The sequence below is a fragment of the Heterodontus francisci genome, chromosome 3 (assembly GCF_036365525.1).
Source record: "Heterodontus francisci isolate sHetFra1 chromosome 3, sHetFra1.hap1, whole genome shotgun sequence".
Taxonomy (NCBI): Eukaryota; Metazoa; Chordata; class Chondrichthyes; order Heterodontiformes; family Heterodontidae; genus Heterodontus; species Heterodontus francisci.
This window is the reverse complement of record NC_090373.1, coordinates 67,933,341-67,951,882: the sequence shown is the minus strand read 5'-3', so window position 1 is coordinate 67,951,882 and position 18,542 is coordinate 67,933,341.

Sequence of the window (18,542 nt, the reverse complement as noted above, 5' to 3'; positions counted from 1 at the left end):
GGCACAGATTTAAGGTAGTTGGCAAAAGAAGCAATGGTGACATGAGGAAAGACTTTTCACACAGCGAAGAGTTAGGATCCAGAAGAACACAAGAAATAGGAGCAGAAGTAGACCATATAGCCCATTGAGCCTGCTCCGCCATTCAATACGATCATGGCCGATCTTGGGCTTGAATTTTCTGCCTGCATCCCATATACCTTGATTCCTTGCAAGACCAAAAATCTATCTATCCCAGCCGCAAATGTATTCAATGATGGAACATTCACAACTCTCTGGGGTAGAGAATTCCAAAGATTCACAACCCTTTGAGTGTAGTAATTTCTCCTCAGCTCAGTCCTGAATGATTGGCCCCTTATCCTGAGACTGTGTCCTCGTATTCTAGATTCCCTGACCAGTGGGAACAATCTCTCAGCTTCTACCCTGTCAAGCCCTTTCAGAATCTTGTATGTCTCAATTAGATCACCTCTCATTCTTCTAAACTCCAGAGAATATAGGCCCAATTTACTCAGGCTCTCATCATAGGACATCCCCCTCACCAGGGACCAATTCAGTAAATCTTCGCTGCACTGCCTCCAGTGCAAGTATATCCTTTCCTAATGTGGAGACCAAAACTACACACAGTATTCTAGGTGCAGTCTCACCAAAGCCCTGTACACTTTTAGTAAGACTTCTTTATTGCTGTACTCCAAACCTCTTGCAATAAAGGCCAACATGCCATTTGCCTTTCTATTAGCCTGCTGCACCTGCATGTTAACTTTGTGCGTTCCTTGTACGAGTACCCCCAAGTCTCTCTGAACATCGCACCTACCAGTTTCACACCTTTGAAAAAATATTCTGCTTTTCTATTTTTACGACCAAAGTGAACAACTTCACACTTCCCTACATTATACTTCATTTGCCATCTTGCTGTCCATTCACTTAACCTGTCTATATCTCTTTGCAGTCTCTCTATGTACTCCCCGCAGCTTACCTTTCCACCGAGCTTTGTATCATCAGCAAACTTAGAATTATTACTCTCTGTTTCTTCATCCAAGTCATTAACATAAAGCGTAAATAGCAGAGGACTCAGCACTGATCCTGACAAGACCCCACTATTCACTGCCTGCAGCTTGAAAATGCCCCATTTATGCCCACTCTCTGCTTCCTGCCTGTGAACCAATCCTCTACCCTCACTAATGTATTACTCCCAACACCATGATCCCTTATCTTGCCTATTAACCTTTTGTGTGGCACCTTATCGAATGTCTTTTGGAAATCCAGGTATACTACATCTACTGGTTCCCCTTTATCTACCCTACTAGTTACATCCTCAAAAAACTCTAATAAATTTATCAAACAGGATCTCCCTTTACTAAAACCAGGCTGACTTGTTTGAATCATACTCTGCTTTTCCAAGTGCAATGTTAAGACTTCTTTAATAATAGTTTCCAGCATCTTCCCAAAGACTGATGTTTGTCTAACTGGCCTGTAGGTCTTTGCTTTCTCTCTACCTCCTTTCTTGAAAAGCAATGTAACATTTACCAACATTTGCGGATGCACTGCTTGAGAATATGGTGGAGGCAAGTTCAATTGAGGCATTCAAAAGGGAATTGGATTACTATCTGAAAAGGAAGAATGTGCAGGGCTACGGGGAGAAGGTGGGGGAGTGGCACTAGGTAAATTGCTCCTTTGGAGAAACAGCGTAGACATGACGGGCCGAATGGCCTCCTTCTGTGCTGTAACAATTCTGTGATTCTGTGACACTAATAATTAATAAACAAAGTCTAGGTACTTTTCAAAGCTCTGACACTCCTCACTTGGGCAATACCAAATGACAGGCAGAGTTGAAGTACCTCTTCTATCTGGATGTAAGTTACCCAGAGTGCAATAGCAGTACAAGATTAGGAAACTCATGTCTGCAGTGCTAATGGCTGGCAGGAGCTGGTGTGTAAATGTACCATAACAAACTCACAGGAAAATCGCAGGACAAATGAAAAACCCGGATGAAGTAACTAAAAGATGCTCAAGTGGCATAAATCACTTCCACCTGAGTTTCCTCATTTCAAATCGATCCTATGCTGTTCTGGAACTGCAAGTACATTGAAAACAGAAAGGAGTTTCTCCCCCATTTTCTTCCTGATTTACCTTGTCTTTTGTCTTACTCTTTACATCCTTGGCACTGGCTTGCAAGATTATTAGGTTACTAAAAAGTTACGAACCAGAGTACTAATTGTTAAAATCTAGCTATTATAAACAAACAACTGACTTAGTCATAGGGTCAGAGAGTTATACAGCACAGAAACAGGCCCTTTGGCCCATCGTGTCTGTGCCAGCCATCAAGCACCTAACAATTCTAGTCCCATTTTCCAGCACTTGGCCCGTAGCTTGTATGCTATGGCATTTCAAGTGCTCATCTAAATACTTCTTAAATGTTGTTAGGGTTCCTGCCTCTACCTCCTCTTCAGACAGTGCATTCCAGAGTCCAACCACCCTCTGGGTGAAAATATCCATCCTCAAATCCCCTCTAAACCTCCTGCCCCTTACCTTAAATCTATGCCCCCTGGTTATTAACACCTCCGCGAAGGGAAAAAGTTTTTTCCTATCTAACCTATCAATGCCCTTAATAATTTTATATATCTCAATCATGTCCCCCCTCATCCTTCTCTGTTCTAAGGAAAACAACCCTAGCCTTTTCAGTCTCTCTTCATAGCTGAAATGCTCCAGCCCAGGCAACTTCCTGGTGAATCTCCTCTGCACCCTCTCCAGTGCAATCACATCCTTCCCATAGTGTGGTGACCAGAACTGTACACAGTACTCCAGCTGTGGCCTAACTAGCATTTTATACAGCTCCATCATAACCTCCCTGCTCTTATATTCTATGCCATGGCTAATAAGGGCAAGTATCCCATATGCCTTCCTAACCACCTTATCGACCTGTGCTGCTGCCTTCAGTGATCCATGGACAAGTACACCAAGGTCCCTCTCATCTTCTGTACTTCCTAGGGCCCTACCATCCATTGTATATTTCCTTGCCTTGTTAGTCTTCCCAAAATGCATTACCTCGCAATTCTCAGAATTAAATTCTATTTGCCACAGCTCCACCCATCTTACCAGCCCATCTATATCGTCCTGTAATCTAAGGCTTTCCTCCTCACTATTTACGACACCACCAATTTTCGTGTCATCTGCGAACTTACTGATCATACCTCCTATATTCACGTCTAAATCATTAATGTACACTACGAACTGCAAGGGTCCCAGCACCGATCCCTGCGGTACACCACAGGTCACAGGCTTCCACTTGCAAAAACAATCCTCGACCATTGTCCTGTTTCCTGCCACTAAGCCAATTTTGGATCCAATTTACCAAATTTCCCTGGATCCCTGGCTCTTACCTTCTTAACCAATCTCCCATGCGGGACCTTATCAAAAGCCTTACTGAAGTCCATGTAGACTACATCAACTGCTTTACCCTCATCTACACATCTAGTCACATCCTCGAAAAATTCTATCAAGTTAGTTAGACACGATCTCCCCCTGACAAAGCCGTGCTGACTATCCCTGATTATTCCCTGCCTCTCCAAGTGGTGATTAATCCTGTCCCTCAGAATTTTTTCCAATAGTTTCCCAACCACTGATGTTAGACTCACCGGCCTGTAATTACCTGGTCCATCCCTGCTACATTTCTTGAATAATGGTGCCACATTTGCTGTCCTCCAGTCCTCTGGCACCTCTCCCGTGGCCAGAGAAGATCTGAAAATTTGTGTTAGAGCCCCTGCTATCACCTCCCTTGCCTCACATAACAGCCTGGGATACAGCTTATCTGCGCCTGGGGATTTATCCACTTTTAAGCCCGCTAAAACATCTAATACTTCCTCCCTTTCAATGTTAATATGTTCGAGTATATCTCAATCCTACTCCTTGATTGCTACACCTACATCGTCGCTCTCCACAGTGAAAACAGATGAAAAGTAATCATTTAAAACCTCACCTATGTCCTCCGGCTCCACACACAGATTGCCACTTTGGTCCCTAATGGGCCCTACTCTTTCCCTGGTTATCCTCTTGCCCTTAATAGACTTATAAAACACCTTAGGATTTTCCTTTATCTTGCTTGCCAATGTTTTTTTCATGTCCCCTCTTCACTCTCCTAATTACTTTTTTAAGTACCCCCCCTACACTTTCTATACTCCTTCAATGCCTCCGCTGTTTTCAGCACTCCGAATCTGCCATAAGCCTCCTTTTTTTTCCTGATCCAATACTCTATATCCCTTGACATCCAGGGTTCCCTGGACTTGATGCTCCTACCCTTCACCTTAATGGGTACATGTTAGCTCTGAACCCTCACTATTTCCTCTTTGAATGACTCCCACTGGCCTGATGTTTATTATGATAAACTAACATTTAGTTTTATTAGAACCCTTCTTTGTAGTATGATAAGTGGGTAAACTTAGAAAATAGGGCACAGTATAGACAAGATGTCAAGGTAGAGGGATTATGGGAAATTATATCAAGTTTTAAAATACTTACTTGCAGTAAAAGGGTGAGACCTTGAGAGCAGACAGTAAAAACAGCTTTTGTCAGAACAAAATATAGATTTGTTTTGCAATGAGATAAGGAACCTCAGAATGTATGAGCATGGAATATAATAGTCAGCACAAAGGGTATTACCTATGTAAATCCAAAAGGTTAGCACCAGTCAAAGAATGATCCTTGATTTGTTAAGAAAGGCATCCTTTAAACACAAAGCTAAAGATGATTGGGGAAAGGGAGGGTTAATTGGAAAGCAGCCAGGATAAAAGAAGCCTTGATTTTGTCCTTTTACGGCAGAGAATTTTCAAACACTGACAAAAGAAAGAGACCGACCAAAAAACTTGACCAAAAGCTGCAAGAGAAAGAATCATGTGCTCTGCAGTCCATTCTCTAATACGGGTAATATCTGCGTTAGACTGTTAATTACTGCCTGAGTTTGTGACTATGGTTTATCTGAAAACTTAATCAACTTGTCCTTATCTCTATCTCAATAAAGTCGATTCACAACAAGCTTTGTGCTGCCAAGTCTGTTCCCACCTTAGAAGGGGACATAAACCATCTCTATCTTATCTAATCTTTCAGTCTCGCATGAGGGGCCAATGTTATGATCTGGTTCATTAACTTCCTGCACAAGAAAAATCCATTACCCGTTCAAATCAAAATTGCAGTTGTTTGCTTGCTTGCATTAACTATTTGAGAATGTGATTTCTGCTGCTTAATAAATTTTAAATTTTCTATAAAATAATGCATTAACAATAATAATTTTCTATGAAATCATTCTAGTTTATTCTCACTGGCACTATGATTAGGAATACAAATATCTGCCTCCAGGATGATCAGTTATGCTTGTATGGAACATAAACACCTGCACAGACCTGTTGAACCGAATGGCCTGTTACTGTACTGTAAATATTTGTAATACTGTGTAATTTAGGTTTCATGGCAGATGTCTGATGTGGATGTTGGTGAAATATTTCTTGATTCCACCATTCCACTCAGTACTTGGTATTTAACTTGAAGTACATTTCTCCATGAGATTATTGTAAATTTATTGGAGTTGGTTTAAAAGGGACAAGTGTTAGTGATGGATTCTGATTCAAGTTAGTGCCTTGCTTGTGCAGTGCTGCACATGCTCGATGCTGATACATTTGTACTGGTGATTTATGATTCTCAGCAATAAGGTCTTTCTCAGAAAATGTTATGTGTCTGTCTTTTTTGGAATGCCTGGATTTCTTTTTTTCAACACAGTTCCAGCTACACTTCCATATGCCAACTTTTGGCTGATATTAAAGAATGTAACATTCCCTGCACAATCACTTTGTTTGGATCCACAGGTCCTTTTCTTAAATGAGAGGAGAAAGTTCACAATTCATGTCAAGGAATCTCAAAGGGGAAAAGGATGATGTGAATAAACCATTTCAAAGTCATCGAGAGGTAAACAAGAACTGGCAGAGAATGCACAGCATTAACATACATGGAATTAAAATGCACAGAATCAAACAAGATAACTCCATTTTCCAGTGTAGTGATCCAAAGTAGCAGAATACAGAAGAAACATAGGTAGAGTAATAATACTATAAATCATTTAAGAGGTTCACATGACATTCAAAGAGAAAAGCTTGAGTGGCTTGTGGATGTCATTGGAGCACTCAGGATTATTTACAACCTTTAACCTATTCCTGGGTATTGTTTGCTTTAGATCATTTATGTATTAACTGTTCAAAATACCACATCTATATATTTTTTGTTATTTTTATTGTTCAGTGTGGGTGGTGAGGTTGGAGGCAACGGAACAGGTAACTAACAATATTACTGAGAATGTTGGCAGCATCGCATGCTGACGAATTCTGAGTTTGTTTTCAAATGCTGTTGGCCATTTATGCTGTGTTTTTTATTGGGGAGAGAAGGCCATCTGGGAAGGGAAATTCTGAGTATTCTGAAATAACATTAGGGACATTTGTAAGTCCCAATCATCTCTTTCTAAACTTCCGCACTAATTTTGTTTTATTTTGCATTCTGCTGCGGAGCATTGATACAACCTTCTGAGTTAATGTTATAAAAAAAATCAAAGTAATTGTTTTTTATGTTTCACTTTGTTCAGTAATAAGTGTAGTAAAATTGGATTGAGTCATTCTTATTTGTACTACATTAAAATCTCATTCAATCTTCCACATGAATAATCTGTCAAGTGTTTCTTTAATTGTACCCTAATTTTTTGCAATTACGTAAAAAATGTTAGCTTTTAATATTTGATTAAATTATTAACATGATGATTGAATTGGCTGCAGATTTAAACATTGCTCAAGATGCCAAGGAAACGTAGCCTTGTAGCAAGGCCATTGATGAGAATGCCTCTCAGAATTTCTGGCAATGAATTTTATCTTTTTTTTTAATGTATTCTTTCATGGGATATGTACGCCAGCATTTAATGCCTACCCTTAATTACCCTTGAGAAGGTGGTGGTGAGCCTTCCTGCAGTCGATGTAGTGAAGGTACTCTGACAATACCGTTAGGTAGGGATTTTAATCCAATGACAATGAAAGGATGGCAATATATTTCAATGTCAATATAGTGTGTAATGTGGAGATGGTGGTGTTCCCAAGTGCCTGCTGCCCTTATCCTTCCAAATGGTAGAGGTCGTGGCTTTGGGAGGTGCTGGCGAAGAAGCCTTGGTGAGTTGCTGCAGTGTATCTTGTTGATCGTACACACTGCAGCCACGGTGCGCCGGTGGTAGAAGGAGTGATTGTTTAAGGTGGTGGTTGGGGTGCCAACAAGCTGCCTTTGTGCTGAGTTTCTTGAGTGTTGTTGGAGCTGCACTGGTGACCCAGGATGTTAACGGTGAGGCATACAACATTGAGGTAATGCCATTGAATGTGTAAGACATAACCCTCTACTCCTTGACAGGTTATTCTACTGTTTGGATATGAGAAATACGAGAAATAATGAGACAACCCTCAAAGTCCAAGTTAAACACTAATATCTTTACTAGTTTTGATAGGAATATCAGTTAGCAATACAATATGACCGTTAGTCACAAATACGTTACAAGGAGTTATACATACACGATCACCCAGCGAGTGATCACCTCCCATTGATTGTACTCTTCAGCAATTAACCAAGCTGTTTTGTTTGGCTTAAGCACCAAATCACCCTCTGCAACAATTTTTTTTACATTTCTTTCCAAGGTGGGTAGGATGACAAGATCGTACTGTCTTAGCAAAATCCACCTAAACTATAATTGTCCAATGAGACATCTAATTCTTTGTTCAAACTATGATATTAGAAACTGCCTTGATCATGAGCAAAGATTTACATTTCCTTCCACACCTCTCATGGATGTTATTGATGCCTTCAAGATCTTTATCAGCAAACATAATAGCAGCTTCCTTTCCTGGTCACACATATATTTTAAAACCACAGGACAATTAGACAAGCCAAGTCACTTAAATTGCTGATTTCTTACAAACTGTTACTTGGAGAATTTCTAGTTTCTCTGCATTTCAAAAGAAGGCAAACTCTGATGTCAGCAATCAACATCAGTTTGTGTCACTCTGTCACAGCTTTTCAGAACACATTGGACCAATTAGGCCAGCTAAATTAGCAATTCTTAAAACATGTTCACTCTCTTCTCGTCATGTTTTCAGACACCAAGACTCCATGTTTTTGTGGATGTGAAGCTTCTCCAAAGCTCTAACTTGACATCAAAGCAAAACATAGCTTTGAAGTATGTCTGCTTATTGGTTTCGACTTGATTTTTTATGACTTCTCTGTTATTTGCTAAACATTCCATAGCCTTAAAGAGTTTATTTCACCAGTGACTCTGTACCTTTGGAGAAGCTTCACATACACAAAAACATGGAGTCGTGGGGCTGGATTTTGTTGTGGTCCCAACATTGGGATCTGGGGTACCGACAGCAGCCCACCACAAAGCCCAGTGCTGGACCCGATCTTCCCAGCGGTGACGAGGCTCCATGGTGGCACCCCCACTGCTAAGCGATGGGACCCAACTTTGAATATGTAAATTAAGAAAATGAATACATTTAAATAAAATTGCCAGTGATCTTACCTGCTGCCCGGGGTCTTCTGAGTGATGTCTGGCACCTTCACTTTCCTCTCCAGAGAAAGCTGGTGCCATGGAGGTATGGAAGGTGGATCTTTTGATTTCCAGTGTAGTGGTTGGGGGTACAGGTTCAAATGTGCATTTATAGTGTAGGGAAGGGGGAAAAGGGGTGACCTCTGCACTTTTATCAGTCTGGGGGGAGGGGAAGGTCAATTCTTTCAGGTAAGTGTTTTGGGGGATGGGGGGAGAAGGCAACTATTAAGTGTTATTGGGGGAAGGGGTGATAGTTTATTTTGCGGTGCATTGGTGAGGGGATGGTAGGATTTAAAAAATGTTAATGTAGCGGCAGGGCTGACTGCCCTTTAAAAATGGCACCAGCGCCTGCACACAAGTGATGCTATTGCCGGCATTGCAGCGACCGCCCCCTCCCTGTGATTGGGGGGTGGGGGTGCGGCCCAACCAGTCTATCATGTTAGGCCGCTGCACAGTAGATCGCGGCAGCATGGCAGCGCGTGGCCCACGTGTGCGGGCTGCCTTTTTTTTGCCCGCCACCGGGCGCAGTAGCGTGAGAAGAAAATTCAGCCCCTGGTGTCTGAAACCATAACGAGGAGAGACTCAACATGTTTTAAGAAATGCTAATTTAGCTGGCCTAATTGGTCCAAAGTGTTCTGAAAAGCTACGAGAAAGTGACACAAACTGACTCTGATTGTTGACATCAGAGTTAGCCGCCTTTTAAAATGCAGAGAAATTAAAAATTTGCCAAGCAACCGTTTGTAAGAAGTCAGTAATTTAAGTGACTTGGATTGTTTAATTGTAATGAAAACAGCTTGCAGCTGTTAGCGGGCTACTTTAGCTTGAAAAGCTCTTTTGGCCTTCACAATGCATGCTGGTCAGATTCAGTCAGTTTTCTGTACATCTTTATAGAGCATAGCTTCCTGTCTTTCATTTAAATTATTGATGCTTCTGGGTTGGGTAGCCTCACAAATCTCAACCACAAATTTTGATTAAAGTAATATGACCTTTTCTTACAAATATTAAGTGGAGGTGGTTAGCCTCTCTCTTGTGGGTGTACCTACCCCACATGGACTGCAGTGGTTCAAGAAGGCAGCTCACCACCCTCTTCGCAAGGGCATTTAGGAATGTGCAATAAATGCTGCCCTAGTCAGCGATGCCCACATCCCATAAATGAATAAAAAAGAATGATCATTGCTTGGCACTTGTGTGCTGCAAATGTTACTTGCCACTTACCAGCCCAGGCTTGTGAATGGGCAGCAAAATGGAGAATGTTTCCAGCATCTGAACTGGGATAAAAAAAAATTTGCACTTGATTCTGTTTCTGCAAATGTATCAACCGGCTAAACTTGATGAAACATTGGAAGAGACTGTTAAAATTCCCTAATTAGTTAATGGTCCTAATTTTGTCTTGAAGCTCTGTGGGACATATCTAATTCCTCCTTTGAAGACTTCCTGAATCAGCAATGTTACAACATAAAATCCATTATATTGTGGTGTACTGAACTAAATGCTGTTCTAGTTTTAATAACCAGGAGCAAGTGTCTGGTTATTGAATTGAGATTTTTCAGTACAAAATATTTTTGCACGATGTTCAGCACCATTCGAAACCTCTCAGATATTAAGCAATCTGTGTAGAAATGCAGCAAGACCTGGACAATATCCAGGCTTGGGCTGATAAGTGGCAAGTAACATTTGCACCACACAAGTGCCAGGCAATGACCATCTCCAACAAGAGAGAATCTAACCATCTCCCCTTGACATTCAATGGCATTGCCATCACTGAATCCCCCACTATCAATATCCTAGGGGTTACCATTGACCAGAAACTGAACTGGAGTAGCCATATAAATACCATGGCTACAAGAGCAGGTCAAAGGCTAGGATTCCTGCAGCGAGTAACTCGCCTCCTGACTCCCCAAAGCCTGTCCGCCATCTACAAGGCACAAGTCAGGAGTGTGATGGAATACGCTCCACTTGCCTGGATGGGTGCAGCTCCAACAGCAGTCAAGAAGCTCAACACCATTCAGGACAAAGCAGCCCGCATGACTGGCACCGCATCTACAAACATTCACTCCCTCCACCACTGACGCACAGTGGCAGCAGTGTGCACCATCTATTAGATGCACTGCAGCAACGCACCAAGGCTCCTTAGACAGCTCCTTCCAAACCTGTGACCTCTACCAACTAGAAGGACAAGAACAGCAAATGCATGGGAACACCACCACCTGCAAATTCCCCTCCAGGTCACACACCATCCTGACTTGGAACTATTTAGCCGTTCCTTCACTGTCGCTGGGTCAAAATCCTGGAACTCCCTTCCTTTCAGCACTGTGGGTGTACCTACCTCACATGGACTGCAGTGGTTCAAGAAGGCATCTCACCACCGCCTTCTCAAGAGCAATTAGGGATGGGCAATAAATGCTGGCTTAGCCAGCGATGCCCACATCCCATGAATGAATAAAAAAAATGAATTATTTTGAAATAAAAGAAGTTTTTCACAGCCATCTGGCCTTCAGGCTTGTAAAGTGTTTCCCCTCCCATATAGACCCACTATTTAGTGCCTGTATTTGCATCTAGAGCTGCTTCATTGACTTGAATTTCCTTGTTGTCTTAAGATTTGCGCCATTGTTACAGTGCTATTGTGATAGAAAGGCCAATGAAATTTGTGCATTATGCTGCTTTTAGTGCTAAAAGCAAATTTTCTCAATTTTTTTAGGCAGGACCAATGTTACCCCTGTCAACACCACTCAGGGCTTGTTTGCTTTGCTACACTGTTCAAGTGCACAGAAGGTTCTGGGTTTCGCACTACTCCGACAATCGATGTAACTTTAAAACCCCCAAAAAACCTTTCTAGCAGTGATTATCTTTGTACACAACTCAGCCCTGTTTGTTAAAGCAGTTCTTCCACAAAGATTTGTACACATTCAAAATCTCCAGGGTAATATTAATGGTGAAAACCTGCTCCAATCCTTCAGACTTTCTGTCAGTGACTGTCAAGTGATTAAATATGGTCACAGCATCACAATAGAAAATGCAGCAGTTAGCTTTTCTAGATAAGTGTACATTGGGTTTTCCTCCTGGACTGCACTTTTGAACCAAATGTAGTTGTCCCCAATCCACAACTCAATTTAGTGTAATACAATGGGGGAGAGGGAATTGCATCAAGTAAATACTGAGTTCGATTTCAAGCCACAGCAGGTTTTGGGAATGCAGGGAATATGGGTGAACACGCAACCCACTGTTGGGACTAAATTTCAGGTCTGGGCTATTTTAACTTCTGAGGCTCAGTTAAATGAGGCTTACAAAGTGGCTACTGGCAAGCTAATATTGGGTGGCAAAGAGCCATCCCCCTGCTTCCTGGTAAGTGGTAGAAAGGGGTTTTTGGGCAGAAATTCATGGGAAGGAAAGGGATTGAAATCTGGGGCCGGGGTGGCTGCAACTTGTCTTGTGGGTCTGAGAAAAGCACTCCTGCTCTTCCTGACCCCATAAAAGGAAGTCTTAGGGGTGAACTTAGTGTTCCCATCATGGGTCCCAGTGGTGGACCAGGAGACGGGTGTCATTGCTGACTGTGACGTGTGCGACCGGCTGGTGCGATTATGTGGTGGGCAGCAAGCTACCACAATGGAGATGTGGTGCCTGTCCAATTATGTGATGGGAATGGGGACTGAGGCGTTAATCGTGGCATCAGTTGACACCGGAGCAGGTGCTAGTGCCATATTTAAAGCGCTGCCAGCCCTGCTTGCATTGCAGCCTTTGAAAGATTTACTAATTGCAGATTTCTGCTGGACTTGGTGTTGTAACTCCTGAATCCTGTCCCCTCCCCACCCCCAGAGAAGCACAGCACAATATGGCAGAGGCAAGACATTGGGGGGCCCTATGGTTTACTGATGCCTCCATGGAGATTCTCCTCCAGGCTGCTAGGGAAAGGTGGGAGGTCATCTTCCGCAGGGATGGCAAGAAGAGGTCCTCCTCCACCTGACCAAATAAGCCCGGATGGAGATTGCAGGGGAGGTCAGCTGTGAGGTCAGCCCCCAAACAACAACCTCCATCATTCTGCCAAGGTGAATGTTCCATACCTTGCTCCTGTTTGGGGCTTGCATGTAGCTATGTGGGAGGCAGTGCGACATGGAGAGGTAGTGATCACAAAGGCGTTGGCAAAAGGGGTAAGGCCTCACCACATGCTGCCAGATGCATGGCTGCATCTCGGCCACAGGCCACCTTCTTTCACAGCTCACCCCCATTAATTCCCTGAGAGTTGACGTGGGGAAAAGCAATGTACGAAACCCCAGCAGGGAATGAAGTGCTGCCACTAGCGGAACTGTTCTCTCGCTCTTCCTGTGAGCTCTTACTATCTCCCTCTTTCACCTGCAGAACAAGTGGGTCCATAACAACAGGGAGACTTCAATGACTGGTGGAGGAATTCTAGATAGATGGTCTCTGTCAATGGCTGAGGAGGAGGCACTGGAGCTAGCAGTGACCCTGTGTGGCTGTTCAATAATGAATGGTGAGAATGGAGTTTTCACGCAAGGGAGTGAAGATTGTCTTCAATCGACATCCAACACAATTCTGGAGATCCACATCGTGCATAGTTGGCATGAGGAGATCCGCTCTGCCTAAACGACACATGCTTGTCTTCTCTCATGTTGGTCAACATCCAATAGAGGATGGGTGGGGGAAACAGACCGGGATTGAAATGCCGGGGGACACAGATGGAGATTGAAAAGTCATTTAGTTTGGAATCATTAGCAAACTTGACCACGTTGAGTGTCTGAATCCCAGGGACCCAGAGAGCGGCAGAGTTTAAAAGAGTGGGAGAGAGAGTTAGGGCTCATCTAATGTTTGTCCCCTCACATAGTACATGATTTCACTTAACGGGACCAGTGTGATCTCCTGGACTAGTTTTTGATCGCCTAAGGGGGTTGGAGAGGAATCTCCCAGATTTTTTTTTCCCAAATTGGCCTGGGTTTTTAAACTGGATTTTCACCTCTCCCAGGAGATCACATGGTCTTGGGTTGAGTGGGAAGTGTCTATATTGTGATGCACAAGGTGTCGCACCGGGGAGAGGAGATAGAGCGGACCCGGAGGGGCGGAGCAATGGAGCTGTGAATATAAATAACCTACCTCAGGGATTCCGCTGCCTAGTCACCGGGGAGCGGAGGTAGAGTGGACCTGGAGGGGCAGAGCTGCTTTCACTGCTTCAGTGTTCCAACTGAAACTGAGAAAAAATCTGAAAAAAGTGACGTCACAGGAAAACTGGTAGGGAATCTGCACTAAATTTGAAAAACTAATTTGAAAAAATTGAAAAACTAATAAACTAAAGTAAAGTAGAGATGGCAAGGTAGGTGATGTGCCATAGCTGCATGATGTGGGAGCTGGTAGATCCCATTGCGAGTCACAGTGACCACATCTGCAGCAAGTGCTTGCAGCTCGAAGAACTTCGGCTCAGAGTTGATGGGCTGAAGTCCGAGCTTCAACACTGCGGCACTTCAGAAGAGGGAGAGGTTCCTGGACGCTGTGCTTAAGGCAGTCACACCCCATAGATTAAGTATCTCAAATTCGTCTAGTGGTCAGGGACAGGAGGGTGTGACTGCAAGTGAGGCAGGTAGAGGGATCCTGAATTCAGCAATGGAGGAACCTCAGCTCTTGACCTTGTCTAACAGGTACGACGTACTTGCTCCCTGTGTGGATGAGGAAAAGGACTGTCGGGAGGATGAGCAAACTGACCACTGCACCGTGGTACAGGAGGCCATTCAAGCAAAAAGAAAAATGGTAGTGGTAGAGGATTCCATAATTAGAGGTACTGATAGCATCCATTGTAAACAGGACCGAGAGTCCCGCATGGTATGTTGCCTACCTGGTGCCAGGATGAGGGACATCTCTAACCAATTTGAAAGGATATTGGAGAGGGAGGGGGAGGATCCAGTTGTTGTTGTCCGCTTTGGGACAAACAACATAGGCAAGACTAGGCAAGAGGATCTGTTTGGGGATTATCAGGAACTAGGAACAAAATTAAAAACCAGGTCCTCAAGGGTTATAATCTCTGGATTATTACCTGAACCATGTGCAATTTGGCATAGGGATAAGAAAATCAGGGAAGTAAACACATGGCTAAAGGAGTGGTGTGGGAAAGAGGGGTTCCATTTCATTGGGCACTGGCATCAGTATTGGGACAGGAGGGAACTGTACCATTGGGACGGGCTCCACCTGAACCAATCTGAGACCAGTGCCCTAGCGGAAAGGATAAATAGGTCACAAGGACTTTAAACTAGTAAATGGAGGGGAGGGGGAGGCCTCAGGGGAAGTCAATCCAGTTTCAAAAACAAGTAACAGGGCAGAGAGTAAAGAAACAGTCAGGAACCCTACTTCAGGAACTGCAGGTAATGGCAAAACTGCAAGTATACTGGTTAAACCAGAAGAGAGAAATAATAAACAGGCGAATAAAGCATCAGTGTTGAGGGACAGGTTAGGGGGCCCAAATAAGAGTTCTATTTACAAATGCACGGAGTGTAAGGAATAAACTAGATGAGCTGCAAAAAGTGCAAATTCAACTGGAAGATTATGATGTGGTGGCCATTGTGAAGACGTGGCTGCAGGATGGTCGGGACTGGGAACTAAATATACCAGGTTATAAAGTTTACAGGAGGGACAGGGAAAATGGCAGAGGGAGGGGGAGTAGCCTCACTGATGTGAAATACTATCACCTCATTGGTGAGGGAGGATATAATGAGGGGAAAACATCCAGTGGAAACCTTATGGGTGGAACTGAGGAACAGAAAAAGATCTAAAACTGTAATAGGTGTTGTGTATAGACCCTCTGGTAGCAGTTCTGAGGTGTTAGATTGTATAAATGCACAAAATTAGGCAAGTGTGTAACAAAGGCAGAGTAGTATTAATGGGGGATGTTAACTTACACATAGATTGGGAGAGGCAGACTAGCACCTGTCAGAAATTTCTGGAATGTGTCCAGGATAGTTTCCTACAGCAATATTTCCGAGCTGTAACAAGAGGACAGGCAATATTAGATTTAGTTATGAGTAATGAGCCAAATTTAATTAGTAGCCTAACTGTGCATGAACATTTATCAAATAGTGATCACAACATGATCGAATTCAAGGTAGCGTTTGAAAGTGAAAAGCACGAATCAGCTACTAAAATTTTAGACTTGGGTAAGGCTGACTTTACCGGGATGAGACAGAGACTGTCCACGGTAAACTGGGTAGATCTGTTAATGGGTCAAACGACTGAAGATCAGTGGAGAATATTTAAAGAAACATTGAACGAAATACAGAACGAGTATATACCCCTGAGAGGAAAAAGCTCCAGTTCACAGAACAAACAGCCATAGACAACTAAAGAGATTAGGGATAGCACAAAACAAAAAGAAAGGGCTTACAAAAGTGCAAAACGCAGCACAGATCCGGCCGAATGGGATCGATACAAAGACCAGCAAAGGGTCACAAAGCAGCTTATAAGAGCTACTAAAAGAGATTATGAAAGGAAACTTGCATAGGGGACAGGGACTTACTACAATTAACGTATCAGTAACAAGGAAATTAATGGAACTGAAGAGTGAGAAATCCCCAGGACCTGGCGGTTTCCATCCGAGGGTGTTAAAGGAAGTAGGGGAGCACATTGTAATGCTCTAACTATAGTCTTTCAGAGTTCCCTAGATTCAGGAGTGGTCCCTCTGGATTGGAAATTTGCACATGTCACTTCACTTTTTAAGAAGGGTGAAAGGGGGAAGCAAGGAAATGTTAGACCAGTTAGCCTGACATCTGTGGTGGGCAAGTTGCTGGAGTCTATAATCAAGGATAGGGTGACTGAACACCTAGAAAAACTTCAGTTAATCAGGGACAGCCATGGATTCATGACAGAAAGGTCATGCCTGACAAACCTCATTGAATTTTTTGAAGAGGTGACTAAGGTATTGGACAGGGGAATGTCTATGGATGCTATTTATATGGACTTCCAGAAGGCATTTGATAAAGTTCCACATAAGAGACTGTTAACTAAGGTAGAAGCGCATGGAGTTGAGGGCAAATTATTGACATGGTTAGGAGGTTGGTTGAGTGGTAGGCGACAGAGAGTGGGGATAATGGATAAGTACTCCGATTGGCAGGGTGTCCCGCAGGGATCTGTGTTGGGGCCTCAATTATTCACATTATTCATTAACAACTTGGATGATGGCATAGTAAGTCATATATCCAAATTTGCTGATGATACAAAGTTAGGCGGCATTGTAGTCAGTCTAGATGATTGCATAAAATTGCAAGGAGATATTGACAGACTAGGTGAATGGGCAAAACTGTGGCAGATGGATTTCAATGCGGGCAAGTGTGAGATTATCCATTTTGGACCAAAAAAGGATAAGAAGGGTACTTTCTAAATGCGAAGAGGTTAAGTACAGTGGATGTCCAAAGAGACTTGGGGGTTCAGGTGCATAGATCTTTAAAATGCCACGAGCAAGTGCAAAAAATAATCAAAAAGGCTAATGGAATGCTAGCCTTTATATCTAGAGGATTGGAGTATAAAGACACAGAGGTTGTGCTGCAGCTGTACAAAACCCTGGTTAGACCCCACTTGGAGTACTGTGAGCAGTTCTGGGCACCACACCTTAGGAAGGATATATTGGCCTTGGAGGGAGTGCAACAGAGATTTACAAGAATGATACCTGGACTACAGGGGTTAAGTAACGAGAAGAGATTACACAAATTAGGCCTGTTTTCACTAGAATTTAGAAGGTTAAGGGGTGATCTGATCGAAGTCTTCAAGATATTAACAGGAAAAGACAGGCTAGATAAAGATAAACTATTTCCACAGGTTGGAGATTCTAAAACTAGGGGGAATAGTCTAAATATTAGGACCAGACCGTTCAGGAGAGATGTTTGGAAGCACTTCTTCACACAAAGGGTGGTAGAGGTTTGGAACTCTCTCCCACAAACAGCAGTTGAAGCTCGAACAGTTGTTAATTTTAAATCTGAGATAGATAGATTTTTGTTAAACAAAAATATTAAGGGATATGGGCCAAAGGCAGGTATATGGAGTTAGGCCACGGATCAGCCATGATCTCATTGAATGGCGGGACATGCTCGAGTGGCTGAACTCCTGTTCCTATTTTCCTATGTTCCTATAAGTGGAGGGGACAGCTGTCAACCTCTGAGGAGGAGCTGTCAGAGGATGCACTGTCACATGACTCTCCTGCACCTTCCACCAACACAAATACTTTTATCTTGGTAGGTTTCCGCTCAGCTGTAGAATCAGGGTCACAAGCTGGTGAGAGCATCGCACATGCACCCGAGCAGTTGGCTGAGGCTGTGACAGCCGATGCCACTGACTGTCAGAGGACTGTAGGTGGCCAGACACATACTGAGCCACAGGCTGATGATAAACCTCTGATGTCGACAGCACAGGGCATGCTGGAGTTGCAGAGAGCGGTAAGGCAACATCTGGCGGAGATGCCAGAGGCCATGCGCAGCCATGAGTGGATGAAGGAGGAGTCCATCCGTGCATGAGTTTTGCCATGTCTCAGACGTGTGAGCTAATAGGTTCCTCCATCGAGAAGTAGGCAACCTTCATGGAGAGCCAGATCCCACAAATGCACACAGACCTGCACACCATCACCTTGGCCATGAGCTCAATGTAGCAGTGACAAGGTGAGAGAGGGACAAGGCCCCTGGAAACTTCTCCAGCTCGTCCTTCTCGGGTGAGCAAGGAGGTTCAAGTGAGCCTTGAAAGGAAAGAGAGGCTGACCTCCAGAGTTGGGGGCTCCCCTCAGGGTGTTCCAAGTGTGGACACCAGTTCCTCAGCCCCTCCACAAGTGAGCCCAGCTCCAGTAGACACAATGCCCAAGGAGAGCCCTACACCTGTGCAGGAAACCCTGAGCCAGCTGGGGCCTCCAGGCCTCGAGTAGCCAGAAGACAACAGCCAAAGTCATCACAGGCCAAGAGGCAGCCTG